The following is a 15,111-nucleotide window of genomic DNA, read 5'->3' as shown; positions in this document are numbered from 1 at the left end:
CAGGCTAACAGGTGACCCTCCTTGATTTCTCTGACCATTTGCGTGGACTAAGATGCAGGAGCTAGAGTTCCAAAGGGTCAAGAGACTTCATCTGGGGATTGCTTCTTGCACCTGATTTGCCTTTCCTCTCAGACTTACAAGCACAAGAATTGCTGTGCATTGCCCTGTCCCCCAACAGTCCCCACTGAGTATCTGTCCTGCAGATCAACAAAAGATAAGCTTTCATATAATAATGTTGGTTAGATGAATTAATGATTTTATAGACTTCCTCATTTGCTTCAGATAATCTTAGAAATTAGGATTAATGATTTTAGTTGTTTGCTAGAAAGATGTAATAAAGCAAAACTAAAGGATAGAATGAGACCATTCCACTTAATAGTAAATAAAGGCTATATAATGATAAATACAAAAGTATTTCATTATTACCCTAAAAAGAGAAATAAGTTGGGGACGAATTTGTATTCAAGGTAAATATTCAGGACCACGGCTTAAGTCACTGTGCATGAAGTTTAGGCAATGCCATAGGACACTGTTTCTTTCAAATTATAAAGACCATATAGAATGAAACAACCCTTTGAACATCATCCTTCTATAACTCCCATGATTTGTAATATTTTATATCTGAGGTAATTTTTAAGATCATTTGTTTAAGGAGACATAAAAATGCCATTGAAAAGAAATAAGTTTGGTGCTTTGGGGGACTCTTTCTCTACCCTATCAATCCTTGCATCGATCCATCGATCCACCCAAATGTATTGGTAGGTCCTCTACGTTTAATATCCACATACATGGAGGTATATTTGTATGCATTTAAGTATGCAGAACACCTGTGGATGAATCAGCTGTTGGACTGAATGACTATATATAAAATGTACACCAGTCTAAGCACATTATCCTATGTAAAGTATTTAACAATAACCTTTGGAACATTTTACCTGGATGGAATTCTTTTTTGCATAGAGAGAATATTGTCTAAAATCTATGAAAAGGTAAAAGCACTAAACAAAAGGTTGTGCAGCTTTTTTTTTGGTTCATCTGATATATATATATATATATATATATATATATATATATATATATATATATATAATCAGTGGGAGTGATGTCTTTCTTTCCCTTTTATATGAGGTTCAATAACAGTTAAGGAGCTCCCCAATCAGGGAGAGGCTCCTGGCTGACTTGCCAGAGAAAGCAGGAATAAATATTTTTCCTGAATTCCTTCTGCTAAATAGCATGTGGTAATCAACACATATTAACACTTGTTTAAGAACAAGTAATGAAGAGCTAAGGTTTAGCACAGAACAGTAGGACAAAACGGAAATAGTTAATAAAGTGTCAAATTTGATGAACAAGTGATTCCCATATTTCTTTATTTATAGTCATTTGGATCTGATCACAATCTATGGATCTGGGAATCAACTTCTTTGTTCTGGGTGAAGGTCCCCACAATGACTCTTCATTGCTCTGGAATGCCATCTTGTATTTACATGCTTTTGTGCTATTTTAACAATAATCCAGAATCATCCAACCTAGCTGTCAAACATCACATTATCTGATGTTTCCAAACCAAGTAATTGCTAGTCCCTCCTGGCCATGGCATATCACGGTGTTGAAAATCCATTGTAGCCCTCAGCAATGCTTCTTCAAAACTTGTCAGCAGCTGCTGTACTAATCCACACATCCTTTGATACATAAACTTTCTCCTGTGAGAAAGAATAACCTATACAGCAGGCATCGTGTACTCTGTTGTATACGATGTTATTCTTTCAGCCGACACATTTCACTGTGTACTTATTATATATCGCAAACACTATTGGGAAACATCTGCCTATCCAAAAATCTCAAATGAAACCAGGATGAACTTTAAAAACTTTAAAAACGATTTTTCATGATCAGACCTTTAGTTCAGGCTTTGAAACATAACAATACACATTGATTTTCCTTATGGAAGAATAAATTCCTGACAAGAGTAGGGAGAGATTGCTGTCATCTCTGTAGAATATTAACATCAGTATCCCATTTATGTGATGTGGAGAGGCTTCAATACTGTACTGTGTAAATAATATGATGTTTTTGGTGTAGTCTGTCTAAATAACAGTGTGACATCCATATAGATTCCTGACCCAGCACATACGGAGGCCGGAGGATTCAGTCAGCTTGCTAAAGCCACTAATAGAGGAATGTTGCTCACCAACTCCTTGTTGTTGTACACCTTATTGGACTACTTGCCAGTGGGTGTCAAGGTTCAGAACAACTTTGTCATATATATATGACAGGAAACAAATTGGGGAAAGGTCTACACCAATCCTACACCTGACAGAGGGCTATTACCTAATACATACAAAGAACTCAGGAAGTAATGCTTCAGAGAGACAAATAACCCTATTAAAATTGTGGTCCAAACTAAACAAAGATTTCTCAACTGAGGAATATCAAATATTTGAGAAGCATCTAAAGAAATGTGCATCATTTTTAGTCATCTAGGAAATGTCAATGAAAACAACCCTGAGATTCCACCTCACACATGTAAGAAAGGCTGAAATAAAAACTCAGGAGATAGCAGATGTTGATAAGGATGTCAAAAATGGGAAATGCTCCTTCTTTGTTGGTGGGATTACAAACTGGTTCAAACACTCTAGAAATCAGTCTGAGATTCCTCAGAAAATTAGAAATTGCACGACCTGAGGACCCAGATATATTTCTTCTTGGCATATAACCAAAAGATGCTCCAATATACAAAAAAGAGACAACCTCAACTATGGTCATAGCAGCCTTATTTATAATACCCAGGACCTAGAAGGAACCCTAATGGCATTCATCAGAGGAATGAATACAGAAAATGTGGTACATCTACGCAATGGTGTACTACTAGGGTATCAAACCAATGATCTCAAAAAAGACATAGACAAATGGAATGAACTAGAAAATATCACACTGATTGAGGTAATGAAATCACAGAAAAATACACATTGTTTGAAATCACTGAAAGTGAATATTGGCATAAAAGCTCAAGTTACCCAAGATGCAGTACACAGATAACTGGAAGCTTAAGAAAAGTACACACAAAATGTGCATGGTTCACTCCTTTTTAAAAGGTGGAACGATACTATCTATGAATTAATAGCAGAGACTGATGGAATCCCATTCAGATCATGCCAAACATGTGGCAGAAATATGTATGTATGTATATATATATATACATATATATATATATCACTCACTAGAATAGATAAATTGATAAGTTTGATAAAGCTAAGAAGTGCATGCTGACAGCAACTGTATATAGATCTTCCATGTGAGACACAGCTAGAGCACATCAAATACAGAAGTGCATTCTAGTGGCACATCAATGAGCTGAAAACGGACAGTAAGGGGGGGTTATATAAGAGGAGGGGGACCAGATAGAGATCTTCTGGGCAAGAAATTGGGAAAGGAAATAAGTTTTGACATGTAAATATAAAAATATCGAATAAAACAGGAATAAAATTTGCTTAAAATTAAAAAATGTAAGAAATAAGAGAAAAGAAAGCTGCCAGGTAATCACAGCTATTAACTCAGAAATCAAAAGATCATTGTCAGGGAATGGTAGTCAGAGTAATACTAGTGGAAAGACTGAGATAAGGAAATCTCAACTAGAATCATTCTCTCTCTGAGATATCAATGTCAGACACAAACTGCACTATAGGAATCCAAAGAATGGAAGAGTTAACTGTGAGGGGAGGACACAATACTTGTCTTTCTCTTCATCTTTAGGACCTTTTTCTTCTTGACAAAAAGAATAAAGGCCATGAGCTCTCAGGAAAACAACTGTGCCCTGCTGAACACTTGGAATTTGGAATAAAGAAATTAATGATATAAAATCTCTAACTTCCAGGAACCAAAAGAACAGGGAAGTCCATATGTTTCTGAAAGGCTCCAAGCTCATTATTCCCATATGTGGAAGGGTCAGATCAAGGCTATCTCTTCAGAGATCCCACTCAACCCCTACTAAAGTCTCTGTGAGCTATCCCAAGTATCATATATTTCTTCCTTTTTTTGTTACACCAAGTCAGAAGGCCAACTTTCTTCTCCCCATCACTGATATCATCATCCTCTTTATTCTCCCTCCCAAATGGCTGTTTACGTTGAATTAGAGACCAATTAGTTTAACCTAAAGGTACTGAAGGAATATATGAGAGGCAGTTGCAGCCACGACAATACTTGTGACATCACAGAAGAAGCTAAGGGCCTCCAGGCTCCAAGAGATATTTGAAGCAGGGTCTAATGATGATGTCACTGAGAACTGCCATGGCCTAATAGATAAACAGTTTTCCTTACATTGATTAGATTTGGAGTGCCCTCTCCAGGTATGTCTCCTGTGACACAGTGCAAACCTTTACGTACTCCATCTCTCTAAAGCTAGAGAAATCTCTTTGCTTCATTAGTGGTTACATGCTCTGAATGGAGAAATGTACTCAGGGTTTGGCATGGATAGAAATGATTTAGGAATATGGAGTGGAGAAGAATCTTCTATATAATAATTAATTGCCATGTTCATTCCTGTGATATATAGTTCAATTTTCTAGGTTTTCTCTGTTTCCTAAATGCCAGTATTCTCCGTACAGATATTTAATTGAATAAATATTGTATTTCACTTTCTTATTGTATATTCCTTGATAGGGGACTTTATAAATATTCCTTAATTATGTACTCAAAAATATTTTGGTTTACAATTTCATTTTTTGGAATGATTTTGGCAACAAAGGGGGGCCCAGCTATAGAGTAACTATAACAGTGTAAATATTGTGGACCTACTTCAAATGATAAACTCTCAAATCCTTATTTAATCCAAAATAGTTTGGTGCATATATATATATATATATATATATATATATATATATATATAATGTGTGTGTGTGTGTGTGTGTGAGCGTGTGTGTGTGTGTGTGCGTGTGTGTGTGTGTGTGCCAAAAGTCTAGCAGATTCTGAATGGCCATTTCTTCAGTCTCTTAAGAAGAATGCCTCCCTACCCCTCTTATGGATATTTTATTTACCCTTAAGGAAGGCGTGAATCATGTGCATTTTTTCCTCCTTCTTGAGTTTCATGTGGTCTGTGCATTGTATCATAGCTAATTACAACATTTAGGCTGATATTCAATAATCAATGATTATATACTTTGTTTGTTTTTCTGTGATTGGGTAACCTCACTCAGGATGATATTTTGTAGGTCCATCCATTTGCCTATGAATTTCATGCACTCATTGTTTTTGATAGCTGAGTACTAGTCCATTGTGTGAATATAGGCCATTTTCTGTATACATTCTTCTGGTGAAGTACATCTGGGCTCTTTCCAGCTTCTGGATATTATGAATAAGGCTGCTATGAACATAGTGTAACATGTGTCCTTGTTGTATGTTGGAGCATCTTTTGGGTATATGCCCAGGTAAGGTATAGCTGCGTCTTCAGCAAGTGCAATTTTGGAGGAAACTCAGGACTGATTTACAGAGAGGTTTTACCAGTTTGCAATCCCAACAACAATGGAGGAGTGTTCCTCTTTCTCCATATACTTGACAGCATATGGTGTAACCTGAATTTTGACATTAGTCATTCTGACTGATGTGAGGAGGTATCTCACAGTTGTTTTTATTTGCATTTCAGTGATGACTAAGTATGTTATACATAACACAAAGCGTTCTAAGAAATGATATTCTCCTAACTGGTGGTCTAGATATATCTCTGTGCCAAGTGATCCATTTCTCTCTCCTTCAAAGTTAAAGGCCAAGAACATCAATGAAATCCTCACAAAATCAGATATGCAGAAGCCAATAGAAGGGACAGTGTCAGAAAGTGCCTAGAACATATTTGCACAGGAGAAAATTTTAAGAACAGAACACCAAAGGTTCAGACTCTAAGAGCACCAATCAATTTACGAAATCCCATCATTCTGAAAACTTTCTTTAAGGTCAAGTACACTGACAATAGGAAAACAGCAACCTACACATTCGGAAAAGAGTTTTATGAACCATACATCTGAGAGAGGGCCAAAACCAAAAATATAGAAAGAACTCAGAAATGTAAACTCCGAGACAATCAAGCAACACAACTTTTAAACTGGATTACAGAGCTAACAAAGAATTCTCAACTGAGGTAGCTCAGTAAGTGAAAAACATATCGAGAAATGTTTAACATCCTTATTTCACAAAAAGGCAAATCAAAATGAACACAAGGGTCTTTGTTAAAACAATCAGGATGGCTAAAACAAAACATTAATGCAGTAGCATAGTGGGCTAGAATGTAGAGAAAGTTTAACACTCCTACAATGCTCGTGGGATTTGTAGCTGGATAGTCACTTTGGATGTCTAAGTGGAGGTTCAGAGAAAATTGCACATAGCTTTACTTGAAAACCCAGCTTTACCACTCACTTCAACAAATAGACTCAATCTTGATCCACACATAACACGGACATGTGATTGAAGATATTCACAGCAGTCTTACTTATAATATTTGAATGCTGGAAACAATCATGGTATACCTCATCTCCACTCAGGAATAAATACAGAAAATATGCTATATTTAAACAATGGAACATTATTCAGGTATTAAAAATGAGGACACCAAGAACTTTGTAGACAAAGGATGAACTGGAAAATAGTGAAGTAACAGAGATCGAAAAGGACCAAACATAAGATGCACTCAATGACAAGCAGATCTTAGCCCTGCTAACAGAATACCCGCTATACAAATCCTTTATAACATGAAGGGTAACATGTTAGAAGGCCAAATTGTGGATGCCTGCAATCCACTTAGGAGGGAGAACAAAATAAACATGGAAGGCAGAGGAGTGCAGGAAGAGAGAGTAACTAGAGGTGGAAAATGATGGACAAAGTGGTGGGAGTTGCAACAATTAAAAGAGACAGTGGAGAAATTCAGAGGAAGCGTGGAGTAAATAAAAATAAGCATCAGTTGTTGGTGGTGAACTTGGGTATCCCCAGGAAAATCCCTGATGCCAGGGATGTAAGTATATCCCAGAAACTTACTGTGATGGTGGTAGTTTAAATACCGAGCAGGAAAATAGATAGAACAACTAGAGACTGCCTCCTGTAGCTCGACATGCCCACCTGTGAAGGGATGGTGCTGCCCACACAGCTCACAATTTTTATCTATAAATGTCAAATCTAAAAAATCTAAATACAAAAATTAGCAGAGACTGTAGGAAAGGCAATGCAGATACCACCCAACCAGAAGATCAATTTCATCCACAGACTCCAAATCCTCAGACTATTCCTGATGTCAAGATGTGCTTGCATTAAGACCCTAATACGTCTCCCCTCTGAGGGGCTCTGCCATCTCCTGACTGTGACCGATGCAGAAAAACCTAAGCATTTGACAACACCTGACAGCCACAAAAGAAGAGTTAGGGGAATGAATTATGGATCTGGAGTGGATTGGAACCCAATATGAAGAACAAAAGTATCCATTAAGTTTTCTCTTCAGATGTTCAGGAAATTTTCCATCTCCTAGAGTATGCTTTGTCCAGTCCAAGACTTCTGCTACATAGATATCAGAGCATATGTGGAATACAACTGCCTCATCTGCCATATCTGGGAAGGGAAGCAATTGGTCCTGTGGAGACTTCATATCCCAGAGAAGGGGGATGTGGTCATGTAGATGGGGTAGCACAATATTAGAAAAATGAGGATCAGAATAGCTTAGGGGTTTCAAGAAAGGAAGACCAATTTGGGAAATGACATTGGAAATGTAAATAAAAAATAGATTATTTTACACATATAATGTATATAATATAATACATTTATGTTTACAACAGAGATATTCACATCTGTCTCATTAAGGAATATATATTTCATTATCTATACTATAGGTTTATTGAAAGTTGAAATCCATAATTTTTGTGAGTTTCTTATTATTGAAAATTCACATAGATATACCCAATCAATGTTTTATTTTCTGTCCTTATGGCTATAAATCTTTAGTTACCTCGACAAAAAAAAAATAAAAAAATATTTTTTATTTCTGTTTCATTAGGTTTCCATTCAATGCCTCAAATGTCTCCTAATTTAACTGTACATCTCTATATTCCCTCCATTGTCATCCTCTTCCCTCTTTCTTCAAATGTGACATTCCCGTTCCTGACAGTGTTCCTCTGCAATCCATAAGTACATTTGTAAATGCCAAAGTGAGGACAGTCTGGACCACATCCCTTGACATTTACAATAAAGTAATCATAGCAATACAGTGTGGAGACTTAACATTCAGTTTAAAGTGAAAATGTATCCCATTTTTCTTTTTTGATCTGGATTATCTCATCTATGATGACTCTCACAAAATACATTCATTGTCCTGAAAATTACATGCTTTCCCATTCCAATCTGTTAAAAGCACCACATTTTCTTTATGCATTTATTTGTTAAGGAACAACTTGAACATTACCAAATATTCAAGGGTTTCTATACTACGATGAATCAACATTTGGATATATTTTCCTCGAGTTATTTCCATTTCTGCATTCCTGTAGAAACATCATATTGATTTCCAAAGTTGCTGTACAAGTTTGCATCCCCACCAGGAGAATAGGAATGTTCCACTCCCTCCACAACACAAGAAACAAAAGTTGACTCATGTGTTATAAAACTAAATTTTCAGAAAGGGAGGAAAAAAATCTCAGAATAATTTTGATTTGCATTTCAGTAATGTATAAGGATGATAAATATTTCACTTTCGATTCTTAGTCACTTGAATTTCTTCACTTTTGTATATTTTGTTTGGATATGTAGCCCAATATAATTATGTTTTCTTGATATATAGTGTTTTGGTTTTTATAATATGATTTATAGAAGCCCGTTGTTGAACATGTACATGGAAATAAAGCTTACTATTTTTGAAAAAAACCACTTTAAACTTATTAAGATAAAATTACAAAATGCACTCATTAAACTCACAGAATTGGCAGATCTGTTGTAACCAACAGAAACCATAACGTAGCTTCATTAAATATCCTTATATAATAAAACATTTTCTATATACATAATATTGAGGAATATAGTTTATATATTTTACTCTTTGAGAATTTCCACCAATGAATTATGATATTTTTCCATTTATTTTACACATATCACTCTATTTCTTTGAATCCTACCTGTGTATATCTTCTTCATTAAAATAGTGTTTAATAACTCTATGATAAACCCTTACTAATATTTTTTCAACCCTCCAACAGAAGACACTAACTGTCCATAGTATGTCAGGTAGTTATAGCAGCTTTCAGGTCTTTTCACTGGATTCTTGACTGTTGACTGGCTTGAAGCTGTGTAGGAAGCCACAGCTGCTATGTGACATGAGGGCAACACTTCTTGTATCCAGAAGACGCTTCATGTCTGATCCCATCCACAATTTGGGCACCTACACTCTCTTTGCACCTTGTTTCAGGATGGCTTTTTAGCCTTGGGGAAGGGGTATAACATGTGTATCCAACTCATTATGGCTGAAATCAATAAAATGTAGACAACTATATAATGAAAGAAAGGAAGAGGTCACCCTTGGAAGGTATTAACAAGATCGTCATACCCTCTGGCCATGTTACGTAATGAAAGGTTTGAATTAATAAAATGAAAGAGAATATAGGAAACATGGAGAAAACTCAGACTATTTAGATTTACAGTCCCAAATCTAGAATATTTTTAAAGCATTCGTGATTTACTGTGGGAAGCGAGTTTAGCGGAAATCCCAAGATGGAGCTTGGGACTGCTACCCTGTCTCCCGACCAGCACGTGAAATTAAGCCACGCCCCATCATGAGAGCTGCACCTGTGCACCATGACGATTGATCAGGCCATGTGACATGGACCTATGAATGGAGGTTATGCAGACTGGACGGTTGAGGTGGTTGAGGGCGCATATAAGGGAGTGGGCTCGGGGGCTGGATGGAGACATTGTTCTGGCTTGCAGAAAAAGGGTTCCTGAATAAACTGCTTTGGGAAGAACATCATTGTGTCACACCTTTCCTGCTGGTCAGGGTTGGAAGCGACAGGAAAAAAGAGTTACAGAAACTGGCAGAAAGAGAGGAAGTTATCACACATTAATTTGCACCTATACACTCATATTCTCAATAAAATACTTGTGAACAGATTCAAGACAACATTAAAAAATAATCTTCAACCAGGTAAGCTTTCTCCAATTCCCAGACTTACAAGTTTGATTAGTCTTGGGGAAGCTATAAGTATGGAGGATATAGTTCAACATAGTAAAGGCAAGGTACAAGAAGGCCACCACAAGCATCGTGCTAAAGAGAGAAAAATTCAAAGCAGTTCTACTACAAGCAGGAAGAAGACAAGTATATACACTGGTTTCATACCTATATATTACAGTATTTGTAATTTTAGCTAGAACAATATGACAACTGAAGTAGATCCAGGAATACAAAAGAAAAAATGAAGAAATCAAATTGGTCTCAGTTGCAGATGTGATGATACCATTTTAAAAACTCTAAAAATGTGTCAGTCTCTTAAGACTGAAAAATATGGTCATAAAAGTAGAATATCATACGAACACACATAATTCCTGAGCCTTCATTTATGCCAATCCAAACCATACTGTGAGAAAATATGGGTAAAATTCCCCTCACAATAATCTGAAAATATAAAATAAAATATTGTGGATAAAAATATTTAAAACGCAAAGAGCACTATGAATTAGCTAGAAGTGATGCTGAATAGAGACAATTGTTCTCTGAAAGATTAAGTTTCTTAAAGCTGAAAATACATTCATAAAATAGTAGAATTCAAAGTGAACACAGAAAACACGTTATCTTTCCTGTTTTCCAATTTCAAACCAGAGGAGGGAAATCAAGGAAATATTCCACTTGAAACACTCTTAAAGTATATAACAAAATACCGTAGATTAGCATAGTTTTAAAGCATAATATTAGTTAGAAGACATATGAAGTAACCATGATCCATCCAGAATATATATAAGAACGTTCCAGCTGATGTTCTGAAGAACCTTAAAGACTTGTATAAATCAAATCTTTTATAGTTTTAAGGATAAGTAGATAATATAATAATGTCAATTTTTGATTGATTAAAAAGTTAATGCAATAAATATTGATTAGAAAATTTTACTACAATAAATCACCTACTTTTACGAAACTCAAGAATTTGACTATAATTATTCTGCTATGGGACAGAGGACAACTTTAAAATACAAAGTGCTAACATGTCTAGGGAGATAATTTTAAAGAGAAATAAAGAGGGAGGAAAAATATCATGAGATTAAAAAAAGTAAGAGTTACATACATATGATGTTGTTGGCAGAGTAAATATTTCAAAAGATTGGAGCGTCCAGGATTGATTTATTGTTTTAAAAGTGAGGTTACATACCAGCAGGAGGATGGACTATCGGATCAGATCTCAAGAAAATGCCAAATGTTCTAGTTAGTACTACTATGTTTTAGTAAATATAAATGCCAATGTGGGAAATTGAAGGTTTTATTCACAACACAAGTTCCAGTTCATAATCAATGGAATCCAAGAAAAGAACACAAGGCAGCAGCATGAAATGAAAGAGGAACTCTGCTTATTAATCTGCTCAGCTACATTTTCTCTATAACCTCCTCAGCTTACTAGTTCTGGTACCATCCACAGTGGGCAAAGTCCCCATACATAAACTAGCCATCAAGAAAATGCAATACACTGATGCCTACAAGCCATTCTGATGGAGTCAGTTGCTCAATAATGCATTGTTTAGACAGCCACAATAAGCAATCACAGTAAGCCATAAAAGGAAAATAGAAAACTCAGTCAATGCAAGGTAAGAGTACCCCTTCATGAATGGAATTTGAGGTCAAAAGTGAAGTTCTATGTGAGGAAGAAATTAGAAGGAATTATGCCAGAAATCACACATTATTTAAAATAAAAGTGACAAGACAAAGCTACAAATAAAATATTGTTAAGTTTGACATTTTGAAACCTCTTCTGGAGATTGAAAAGTAGCCTCAGGAAATGGATTTTGGCTGGCAGCACCATTGAACATCGAGTATTTGGTGGAGGATTTTCCATCAGAAGCCTTAGCTTTACCACAGAGGCTAGGTACAAAATACAAATCATAGTCAGTCAACTGGTTGCCATATCTTGTAATCCAAACAAAAGGAACAGTTCATTTATTCATGATTTGGTGATGACTCTAACTCATTTCAGAGTCATAGATATTGCCAGCATATAGAAAACCATAAGACCCATTGTCAAACAGCAGTATTTTCCGCATTGCCCACAGTCACCATAGTAATACCAGTGGTGAGCTCTACAGTATTATTTGTTTCTGTTTCCTGTTTTTGCAGCTTATAAACCTTGTTCCTTGGACCCAAAGAGAAGTTTCAAATAAAATAATGAACAATTTTTGCATTGAAAGCTATTGGTGGTTTGTAGTGTAGTTAAAAATGAGGACCTCAAACAATCTTCACTCGGTCTTCTTCTTTTAGGATTGGGGTTGATTCGGTTTTGCTTTTGCTTTTTGTTTCATTTTGTTTGTTTTTTTGTTTAATTATGTTTTCTTTTTCTTTTTGTTATTTGTACATACAGAGATCAAGAAGTGATCAGAAGAATTTCAAGTTCAAATTCAGATGGCTGGGAAGAACCCAGTCTTTCTACCACGTCCACATTGTTTGCTGTACTAGGGAATTTCTCTTGCCTTTAATGTTGCCCATTTCCACTTTTTGGATCCTTTTATCTTGGCATAATTAATACTATAAATATATTATAATTATTTGAATTTCAACTCTGAAATACTAATTGCTCTATCTCCCTCCCAAAACCAGAGATATGGATTGAGTCTTGTTTGGTCACGTTTTGATTCTTAGATCGGGAATCTTCCTGCAAACACTGAAGGTCCTGTTCCGAAATTGATTCTGTATAGTTCAATAAAGATGCTCTTGGCCAATCAGTTGTGTGGATATCTAGTATTCCTGCAAACAGGCTAGTAGACACAAGGGTGAAGAAAGGATTTAAGGGTGGAGTAATAGCTACCAGTCATGTGAGATCTATTATGGAGTGGCCATTGGTGTAGCAGGCAGGATGTTAGAAACACAGTAAGATGAGGGCATATTGGGGTGCTGAGCTATGACCAATGAAACTGAGCAATTGAGCTAGGGCTCATTTAGAGGTGTTGAGGAGCGAGTAAAAAGGACAGCTTGCTATTTGTTAGAGGCTTAAAAAAACTTGACAATAGAGCTAAAGCACATTAAAAGTTCCTCAGCGTATGTGGCTTTCAAGTGCATTCTAAGGGAACCTGATCAGCTCTGGTAGCTTGGTCTTCCTGGAGCTTACACTGAGGCAATAGGAAAAACCTTCTGCAGAGTCTTATGAGAGCAATCCATGACCACAATGAGCGTGTCCAAATTGACCTTGACCATGAGAGTTAGAGCTGACCCACATGTATCTTTTGATTATAACCATTTCTTCTATGTGATCTTTTAGTGTTCTATTTGCTAAAAACTATTAGTGAAGAGGGTAAAATGATTCTAAAGGCTATTCTTGTTTGTCAACTATTCATCTGAGATTATTTAATCCCCAATGATAGAGGGAATATGTGAAGAATTTCTTAATAATATAAGGTCAATGTAAAATGTGCTTCTTATATGGATCTTTGGAGTAGGATGTTGCATCTTTACCCTAGAATTTTATCAAGATCTATTCTTTATATTTATTTTTTCAGGCATCTGCAGATACATCCCTTTGAAAAATGAATCCTTCTCACTAGAGACCATAGAGAGAACCTGCATTTCAATGATAATTAAATGTCATTTCAAGACATCAAATCAAAATATCAAAGTGAGAATGGAATAAATTTATTAGGACAGTGTTTTGCGAACAACTTCTTTCACAAACAGCCTTGGAAGGAGAGTTCTGAAATTTTGCATTTTATATTTGACTTTGCTCGTACTCTGACACAATCAACTCAGAGCTGTTTGGGACTTTATGGGCAATTAAACACGACAAACAGAGCTGAATGCATCATATACTCTGTCGTCTGTGTTAATATGGCTACAGTGAAGAACAACCATGCTAAAGATATTCATCTGTTTTTCAAACAACATCCTCATACAAGTGTGGACTTCTGTGGGTTATTGTATGAATAGGTTAAAACACTGGCTGAGAGTTGCCAAGGCAGATGTGGGATGGTACATGCTTGGGGCATGATAGGCCTGTGTGTAGATCATAAACAACTTCATAATATTCATTGCTTTAATAATTACTAGGAAGTGGACTTCTGTAAAATGACATCAGAAGACAAGCATGGTAGGCAAACAGTAACTGATTCCCTGGAGATTTAAATGATCTGGCTTGTGAAACATGGACTTAGAAGTAGAGACATGTCAGAACATGAAGACTGGAAAATCAAACCTCTGTTGCCTCTTAAGTTTCCCTACCCCATGGTTTGAGGTAAACAGCAATAGATTTTTTGCACTGAGGAATAGAATAAAAGCCAATTTGTTCTAAATCCCTGTCCTGTGAAAATACTGAAGTCATCTGTGACACACTTCAACTCTCAGCATGGTTGAATGTCTGCTGTCAGCATGGGCTTTTACAGCCATCCCTTTTATAACTGCAGAGCTCCAAACTGCTTCAGCAACATCATTATATTCTCTTTCTGTTGCAGGGAGATTAGATCACTGTGACTACCTATGCAGTCTTTCTCTACCTTTAAAGATCCAAGGAACTATTCTCACTCCAGTGACCTGTTGTAAGTAATCTTGAATCGCATTGTTGTTGTTAGTAGATCTAATCTCTTCGAATCCCAGAAGACCATGTGTCCAAAAAAGTTGATTGAGGAAGTCTTGGGTGTTTCTGTAGTAGGGGCAGGTGTGATTGATGAACAGGAATGCCTTCCCAGACTAGATCTTGCAGTTCACATACACCTGAGCCATTCTGACAGCGTGCAGCTTCCCAGAAATGAATGTTCAGTTGAAGATACTGGTCTGTTTGAGAATTGCAATCCCAGTCTATTCTTAACTATGCCTTTTATTTGAATCCCCATAGAAAACATGGAAGAATGAAGCTTTTACTTTTTCATGTTTGCACTCACAATGCTACCAAACCCTCACATACATTAGAACCTGCATAC

The sequence above is a fragment of the Rattus norvegicus genome, assembly GCF_036323735.1.
Source record: "Rattus norvegicus strain BN/NHsdMcwi chromosome Y unlocalized genomic scaffold, GRCr8 chrY_unlocalized_22, whole genome shotgun sequence".
In the NCBI taxonomy this organism is placed as follows: domain Eukaryota; kingdom Metazoa; phylum Chordata; class Mammalia; order Rodentia; family Muridae; genus Rattus; species Rattus norvegicus.
Note: the sequence above shows the minus strand (reverse complement) of the source record.